Source organism: Delphinus delphis, chromosome X (genome assembly GCF_949987515.2).
Source record: "Delphinus delphis chromosome X, mDelDel1.2, whole genome shotgun sequence".
Lineage (NCBI taxonomy): Eukaryota > Metazoa > Chordata > Mammalia > Artiodactyla > Delphinidae > Delphinus > Delphinus delphis.
The window spans coordinates 48,602,584-48,611,556 of record NC_082704.1 but is presented as its reverse complement, the minus strand read 5'-3'; the positions used below and the strand labels follow the sequence as shown (position 1 = coordinate 48,611,556).

The 8,973-nt window shown below is 42.8% G+C and overlaps 1 pseudogene; it reads left to right on the top strand.

Moving 5' to 3' along the window:
* The first annotated feature begins 210 nt into the window (after positions 1 to 210).
* On the top strand, positions 211 to 4,919 carry LOC132418137 (uncharacterized; annotated as a pseudogene).
* The last annotated feature ends 4,054 nt before the right edge of the window (positions 4,920 to 8,973 follow it).

Genomic DNA, 8,973 nt, shown 5'->3' with positions numbered 1-8,973 from the left:
TAATCTGAAAACTTCCAAATGTGCCCTGAAGGAGACTCTTAGCTCCTGTAACCACAGAGATAAGATTGCTGAAAATCAAACACAGAATCTCATTCTGAGACTGGCTGAATGACAATGCAACCTGAACTCTTATCTTCACAGGATGTCTACTTTTAAAGTAAGAGCACTGACTAGCACTGACTGGGAAAGAATGGGATCCTGTAAGTTGAGATGGGAATGCATGAGAAGACCTTGATGACTGAGCTGCTAAATTCTGATGAGTCTTCTTTTGCTGTGGAAGAGGCCTATCCATACCCAGTGGAAGCAGCCTCACTGCCAATGATGGTGGCTTCCCCACTCCCAGTGGTAGTGGCTCCTCCACCCCTATCTGAGGGGATAAGTCCCGTATTGCCTGAGAAAACTCTAATAGCCTCACCTGGGGCAGCTGCCATGCAAGAAAAGGCTGATTCTCCTCAGGAGTCACCCCCATCACCTCCCTTTGCTTCTAGACTCAAGTCCCATCAGGCCCCTAAAGGTGAGATAAAAAATGTGACCCATGAAGAATTGTACTACACTCCAAAAAAACTACTTAAGTTTTCTAATTTACACAGACAGAAAACCAGGGAACATGTGTGGAAATGGCTACTAAGGGTGTGGAATAATGGTGGAAGGAACATAAAGTTGAGTCAGGACAAATTTATTGATATAGACTCACCAAGCAGAGATTTAATGTTGCAGCTCAGGGAGGGAGACAGGGCTCTAACAGTCTGGTGGGTTGGTTGGTTGGTTCATTGACTGAAACATGGATCAAAAGTTGCCCACAGTGAGCGAACTGGACATACTCGACCTGCATTTCTGGTTTAATGTAGAGAAAGGGATTCAAAGGCTTAGGGAGACTGTAAAATCCATATTACAATGTTTTTTCCATTTAGGACCTATTCACCCACACTGGGAGGGTCCAGAAGACATACTTTTAAGCAGTACTGTGAGAAATAAACTTTTGAGAAAAGCAGCATCACTGAGGAGCTATTTATTCTCTTCTTTGTAGGTCAGACCTCACAATGAGAACAGTAGTCACTGAATTGAGAAACCTAAATGCAATGGGAGTAATTGGATCTTGATGTGATAGGGGTCCAAGTGTCAGCATTCAATTACTAAAGACAAGGTAGACATAATTACCATAATGGACAGCAGATTCAGAGCAGTAATCAGAATAGTCTGGCTCATGCATACCTATGATGTTGGTTGCTTGATCATGGTGTTCCTAGAATGAAATAGATGGGAAACCTACTAAATTCTTACTTGATATGTATAAACAGAGAAGTTCTAGGTCAAGAAAACAAAAGTCTAACCTAAATCATTGAAACAGAGTCACAGTCCCTCTTTCAATTCCTGGACTTGATTGTAGTTTACAAACTCAGAATCCGTTGAATGAGGGAGAGGCTGAACAGCCTTGAGGAAGGACCTGGTACATTACCGAAAATTTATGCTACTATTCCTTTTCCCAACCTTCCCCATAGGGACCTACGGCCTTATATCACAGTAACTGTGCACTGGGAAAAAAAGAACAAATCAGATCTTTGGGGGACAACTGGACACTGGCTTTGAACAAACACTAATTCCAAAACGTCACTGTGGGCCACCAGTCAGAGTAGAGGATTATGGAGGTCAGGTCATCAATGGAGTTTTAACTCAGGTCCATCTCACAAGGACCCAGTAGGTCCAAAAATCCATCCTGTGGTTATTTCCCCAGTTCTGGAATGCATAAAATGGAATACATACATGCACATTCAGCAGCTGGCAGAATCCCCACATTGATTCCCGGACCTCTAGAGTTAGGGAAATGATGGGAAAGGCTAAGTGGAAGCCAGTAGAACTGTCTCTACCTAGGACAATAGTAAATCAAAAGCAATACCACATTACCAGAGGGATAGCAGATATTAGTGCCACCATCAAGGACTTGAAAAATGCAGAGGTGGTGATTCCCAAAACATCCTAATTCAACTCACCTATCCAGCCTGTGCAGAAGACAGATGGGTTTTAGAGAATGAAAGTGGATTATCATACACTTAATCAGGAGATGGTTCCAATTTCAGCTGCTAAACCAGATGTGATTCCATTGCTTGAGCAAATTAACACATCTCCTGGTACCTAACATGCAGCTATTGGTCTGGCAAATGATTTTTTTTTCTACATCTGTTAATAAGGACCACCAGAAATAATTTGCTTTCAGCTGGCAAGACAAGCAGTATACCTTCACCATCCTAGCTCAGGGGTATATAACCTCTCCAGCCTTATGTCATAATTTGGTTCACAGGGATCTTGATCGCCTTCATTTCCACAAAATTTGTGGAAATTTTTTGATGAAATTATGAAGATTGGACCTAGTAAGACATAGCTACTACTCTAGACTTATTGGTAGGACCTTTGCCTGCTAGACAGTGAGAAAGAAACCCAACAACAATTCAGGGGCATTCTACTTTAGTGAAATTTGAAGAGGTCCAGTGGTGTGAGACATGTCAAGATATCTCTTCTAAAGTTAAGGGTAAGTATTTTATCTGGTCCTTCCTATAAGCAAAAAGAGGCACATTGCCTAGTGGGCCTCTTTGAATTTTGAAGGTAACATACTCCTCATTTTGGTATGGTACTCTGGCTCATTTACCAAGTGTCTCAAATAGCTACTAGCTTTGAGTGGGGCTCAGAGTAACAGAAAGCTTTGCAACTTGCCCAGCCTGCTATGCAAGCTGCTTTGCCACTTGGGACCCATGACCCAGAAGATCCAATGGTGCTTGAATTGTCAGTGGCACATAGGGAAGCTGTATGGAGTCTATGTCATGTCCTTATAGGTGAACTGCAGTGCAGGCCCTCAGAATTTTTGAGCCTAGCCCTGTAATCCATTGTAGATCACTACTCCCCTTTTGAGAAAGAACTCTTGGCCTGCTACTGGGCCTCAGTAGAAATTGAACATTTAACCATGGGCCACCAAGTTATCTTGCAACTGGAACTGACCATCATGAAATACGTATTATCTGAACCACCAAGCAATAAAGTGGGCAGGCAAAGCAGCACTGCATCATCAAATATAAGTGGAATATATGAGATTGGACTTGAAGAGCCCTGAAAGTACAAATAAGTTTCACGGAGATGTTGTCCAAATGCTCATTATCCCCACTCCTGTTACACTATCTTTTCCTTCCCAGCCAGTACCTATAGCCTCATGGGGAGTTCCCTATGATCAGTTGACAGAGGAAGAGAAATCTCAGGCCTAGTTTACAGAAGGATCCACAAGATATGCAGGTACCACCTAGAAGTGGACAGCTGCAGCACTACTGTCCCTTTGTGAGACATCCCTGAAAGATAGTGGTGAAGGGAAGTCCTCCCAGTGAGCAGAACTTGGAGTTGCACACCTGTTTGTTCACTTTGCTTGAAAGGGAAAAATAGCTTAAGTGCAATTATATACCGATTCATAGATGTGGCTAATGGTTTGGCTTAATGGTCAGGAACTTGGAAGGAACATGTTTAGGAAATTGGTGATAAGAAAAATTGGGGATAGAAGTCTGTGGATATGTCTCTCTGAATGGGCAAAAAAATGTGAATATATTTGTGTCCCATATGAATGCTCACCAAAGGGTGAACTCTGCAGAGGAGGAATTTAACAATCAAGTGGATAGAATTACCCATTCTGTAGGTACCAGTTACCTTCTTTGCCCAGCCACCTATGTCATTGTGCAATAGGTTCATGAACAAAAGTGGCCATCGTGGCAGGGATGGGGGTTATGCATGGGCTCAGCAGCACAGACTTCGACTCATCAACTTGGTTAAGACTATTGCTGAGTGCCCAACCTGCCAGCAGCAGAGATCAACACTGAGTGCCTGATATGGCACCAGTCCCCAGGGTACTCAGCCAGTTACATGGAAGCAGGCTGATTATACAGAACTGCTGTCATCATTTAAGGGACACTGTTTTGTTCTTACTGGAATAAACACTTATCTGGATATGGATTTGCCTTCCTGTATGCAATGCCTCTGCCAGCACTACCATCTGAGGACATATAGAATGCCATATTCACTGTCATGGTAATTCAATAAAGCATTCTTTCTGATCAAGGAACTCACTTCACAGCAAACGAAGTACAACAATGGACCCATGCTCATGTAATTCATTAGTCTTACCATGCATGTTTCCCGCCATTCTGAAGAAGCTGGTTTGACAAAACAATGGAATTGCCTTCTGAAGACTCAGTTACAGCACCAGCTCAATGACAATACCTTGCAGGGCTTGGGAAAGGCATCTTATATATGGTCCTTATGTGGCTGAACCACACAGAGTCCATTTTATTAGCTCCATATTAGGCCTGCAGTCCTACCCTTCCCCTTAATGCATGGCTAAAACTTTAGCTTACTCACAAAGAATGTGCCAAAGTGAGATAAGTTCCCTATAAACTTTTATCCTTGCCTTCATCAGATGTGAAAAGTAGAAGAATGCCTTTTGCTGATGCAAATGGTTAATGGTCATGAGACCCACAGGGGGAGGAAAAACATCCAGTTCTCAACAGTGTGGGCATCCTTTTCCCTTGGTAGTCTGATTCTACTTTTAGCTTTAGCCCCTTTAAATCTCCCTGTACTCCTTTTGGCGGTACAGAGTGCAGCTGTTAATGCCTCTGGGATCATTGTCCGCCTGATCCTGCCTATATGTAAGTTACACACAATAAACATCATAATTGCACTTTATGGAGTTACCTGCTTCATTTTTTGGTCTTAAAGTTCCTTCTCAATTCAGAGGATATTATTCAATATCTCTACCTCCCAACACTGCTGTTTCTCCCATAGCCAGGATTCATGGATCCAGGAAACATAGGGTGGAAATGGAAATGGCATCACTCACTATTACCCCCACTGACCCATTAGAAAATTTTTTGCTTCCTATTCCTATGACCTAACACTCTGGTGGCCTAGGGGTCTTAGTTCTAGAGAAAGAAATAATTCCACCAAGAGACACAACAATGATTCCATTCACCTGGATGTTAATACTGCTGCCTGGCCACTGTGGGCTCCTCATGCCTCTGAAGCAATAGGCAAAGAAGGGAGTTATAGTGTGGGCTGAGATGATTGATCCTGCTACCAAGGGGAAATTAGACTTTTCTGCTCCACAGTGGAGGTAAGTAAGAGTATGTCTGGAAAACAGATAGGGTGTCTCTCAGTATTACCATGTCCTGTGATTAAGGTCAATGGGAAACTATAGTAACCCAATCCAAGTAGGACTACTAATGGCCCAGACACTTCAGGAATGAAATCTTGAGTTATCCCACCAGCTAAAGAAGAACAACCAACTGAGGTGCTTGCTAAAGGCAAATGGAATACAGAATGTGTAGTAGAAGACAATTACAAATACCAGCTATGACCAGTGACTAGCTTCAGAAATAGAAATATAATTCTCATGAGTATTTCCTCCTTGTTTTGTTATGAATATTTTTGTGTATATGTGTATGTACAAGTGTGTTAACACATATACTTTTCTTCCCTCTCTCGTTCTCTTATCATAAAATATATGTTGACTTTATATATCATAGTATTTAAGTATTGTTAATTTTACATCACAGTATTTAAGTTATGGGATATCAAGTAGAAGAATAAACATCACTCAAGAACTTTACCTCCTCTTCTGGGGCAGAGTTTGGCATATTTTCATCTATACACAAAAGAGTTGTATTATTGAGGTGCAATTATAACCTTGTCATTGTGTTTATTTGAAAATTAATTATGGTTTAAGGAGATGCATATGGATGCTAATTTGAGAAGGGTTGGACTTGTGATGGTTAATTTTATGTGTCAACTTGACTGGATAATAAAGTGCCAAGATATATGGCTAAATGTGATTTCTGGGTGTGCCTCTGAAGGTGTTTCCAGATGATATTAGCATTTTGAATCAATGGATTGAATAAAACAGACTGCTCAAACTTCCCTAGTGGCGCAGTGGTTAAGAATCTGCCTGCCAGTGCAAGGAACATGGGTTCGATCCCTGGTCCGGAAAGATCCCACATGCCACGGAGTAGATAAGCCCGTGCGCCACAGCTACTGAGCCTGCACTCTAGAGCCTGTGAGCCACAGCTGCTGAGCCCGCGTGCTGCTACTATTGAAGCCTGCATGCCTAGAGTCCGTGCTCTGCAACAAGAGAGGCCACCGCAATGAGAAGCCCACACACCGCAACGAAGAGTAGCCCCTGCTCGCCACGACTAGAGAAAGCCTGCATGCAGCAACAAAGACCCAATTCAGCCAAAAATAATTTATTAAAAAAAACACAACAGACTGCCCACCCCAGTGTGAGTGGGCATCATCCACTCCACTGAGGATCATGATAGAATTTTTAAAAGTGGACGAAGGGAAAATATGCCTCTCTGCTTGACTGCTTGAGCTGAAATATTGGTCTTCTCCTGCCCTAGGACTGGGAATTAAATCATGAGCTCCCCGAGTTCTCAGGCCTTCAGCCTCAGACTGAACTATACCACTGGTTTCCTTGGGTCTCCAGCTTGCAGACGGCAGATAGACTTCTCACCCTCCATAGATGCATGAGCCAATTCCTCATAATAAATTTCTTTAGGGGGTGGAATAAAATGACAGGGTAAGAGGATGCAGAACTCACTTCCCTCCATAAACACATCAAAAATATACCTACATGTGGTACGATTCTCACTGAAAACTTACTGGAGATTAGCAGAAAGACTCCTGTAAAACCAAGGCTGTAAGAAAGATACACACAGAATCACATAGGAAGGGAAGAGAAGTGATAGGAATGGGGCCTGTGCCCCTGGGAGGGGAGTCAGAAGAGGAGCGAGATTATACAGGTGAATATTCTCCCTGGGGAGTGAGCAGTTCGAGCCACATATTGGGTCCCCCAGCCCTGGGGCCCGACACTGGTAAGATGAGTCCCCTTGGTTGGTTAGAGGGTCAGTGGGACTAAAAGGAGGGCCCTGGGAAGCCTGGACTCTGCCTGTGATGAGTGTGCACATGCTTGCTTACTCCCTGAAAAAGGGTGGAGAGGGCAGGTTGAAACTGCACAGGTCGCTGACCAGTTTCCCACAACTGCTCTGATGTGCATCCCAGCCTGAGCCCAGCAAGTGCTCTGGTCCCGCTTGTTTCATGATGCAGCTCCAAATTGGAGTGAGGGTTGCTGCAACCAAGGGGAGAGCTTGGCTGTGAGGCACAAAGGTGGCTCAGACCCAGAATGGCGTCTGAGCAGGGAAGGGCAGCCATTAATGGCACATATACAGGCAGCATATCAGAAGCAGTCCAGGTCTCTGACTGTGGCCAGAATACCACGAGCTGCACCCTGACACACACCAATCACCCACACCAGCACTGCCTGCTCTGTGGTGCAGCTCCACACTACTGTGAGGGCTGCAGCAGCTGAGGGGAGAGCTTGGCTATGTGGGACAAATGTGGCTCAGACCCAAAGTGGCAGTATATCAGAAGTGGTCTGAGTTGCTGGCTGAAGCTGGGGCCAACACAGACCCACACTGAGCACCACACCAGCCTCTCTTGCTCCAGTACTGCTTCCCTCTGGGGTGAAAGTGCCAGTGCTGGGAAGGGGAGAGCACACACTTAAAAGGAATGGAGCCAGCTCAGACTCAACTCCCAGGGCTTCTGCTCCAGTAACTTGGGACCTTCAATAGGGTGGTGACAGCCACTGACCAGAGGAGAAGCTTCGGCTCACACCTGGCTCTGGTTCTAGACCCTCCATCTCCAGCCCCACTTCCTACCAAGATGATAGCTGCCAGCACACCCTGGGAAAACTGTGACTTGTGTTCATAACAAATCCAGTCTCACACCAAATCCCCTGGGCACATGAAGACTATATAGGGACACTCCCAACACAAGAACACCCCTTCAAGACTGTAATAGGTAACTGTTTCACCTAATTTCATAGACACAGAGCAAGTTAAGCAAAATGAGAAGACAGAGGAATTTGTTTCAATTGAAAGAGCAAGAAAAAACCCAGATAAAACTACTAATGAAGCAGAAATAAACAATTTACCAGATAAAGGATTCAAAGCATTAGTAAAAAGCATGCTAACTGAATTAGAGAAAAAAATAGATGAAAATAGTGAGAATTTTAACAAGGAACTAGAAAACATAAAGAATAACCAGTCAAAGGTGAAGAATACAATAACTGAAATGAAAAATACACTAGAAGGAATTAACAGCAGACTAGGTGACAGAAGAATGCATAAATCATCTGGAAGATACAATAGTGGAAATCACCCAAACAGAATTGTAAAAAGAAAAACAAATTTTCAAAATGAGAACACTTTAAGAGACCTCTAAGATAATATCAAGTGTACCAAAATTCACATTATAGGGGTCCTGGAAGGAGAAGAGAGAGAGAAAATGGTTGAAAATGTATTTGACAAAATTATGGCTGAAAACTTCCCAAACCGGAAGAAGCATACAACCTCCCAAGACTGAACCAGGAAGAAATAGACAATATGAACAGACTGATTACTAGTAGTGAAACTGAATTTGTTATTAAAAAATTCCCAGCAAACAAAAGTTCAGGACCAGACAGCTTCACAGGTGAATTATACCAAACATAGAATATTACTCAGCCATAAAAAATGAAATGCTGCCATTTGCAGCAATGTGGATGGACCTAGAGGGTATTATGCTTAGTGAAATAAGTCAGTCAGAAAAAGACAAATACCCTATGTTATCACTTATGGTGGTATCTAAAAAATAAAACAAACAAATGTATATAACAAAATAGAAACAGACTCATAGATATAGAGAACAACTAGTGGTTACCAGTGGGGAGAGGGAAGGGGGAGGGACCAGATAGGGATAGGGGATTAAGAGATACAAACTATTTATACAATACAATTTATTTATACAATACAATTTATACAAACTATTTATACAATAAATAAGCAACAAGGATATACTGCACAGCACAGAGAAATATAGCCATTATTTTGTAATAACCTTAAATGGAGTATAATC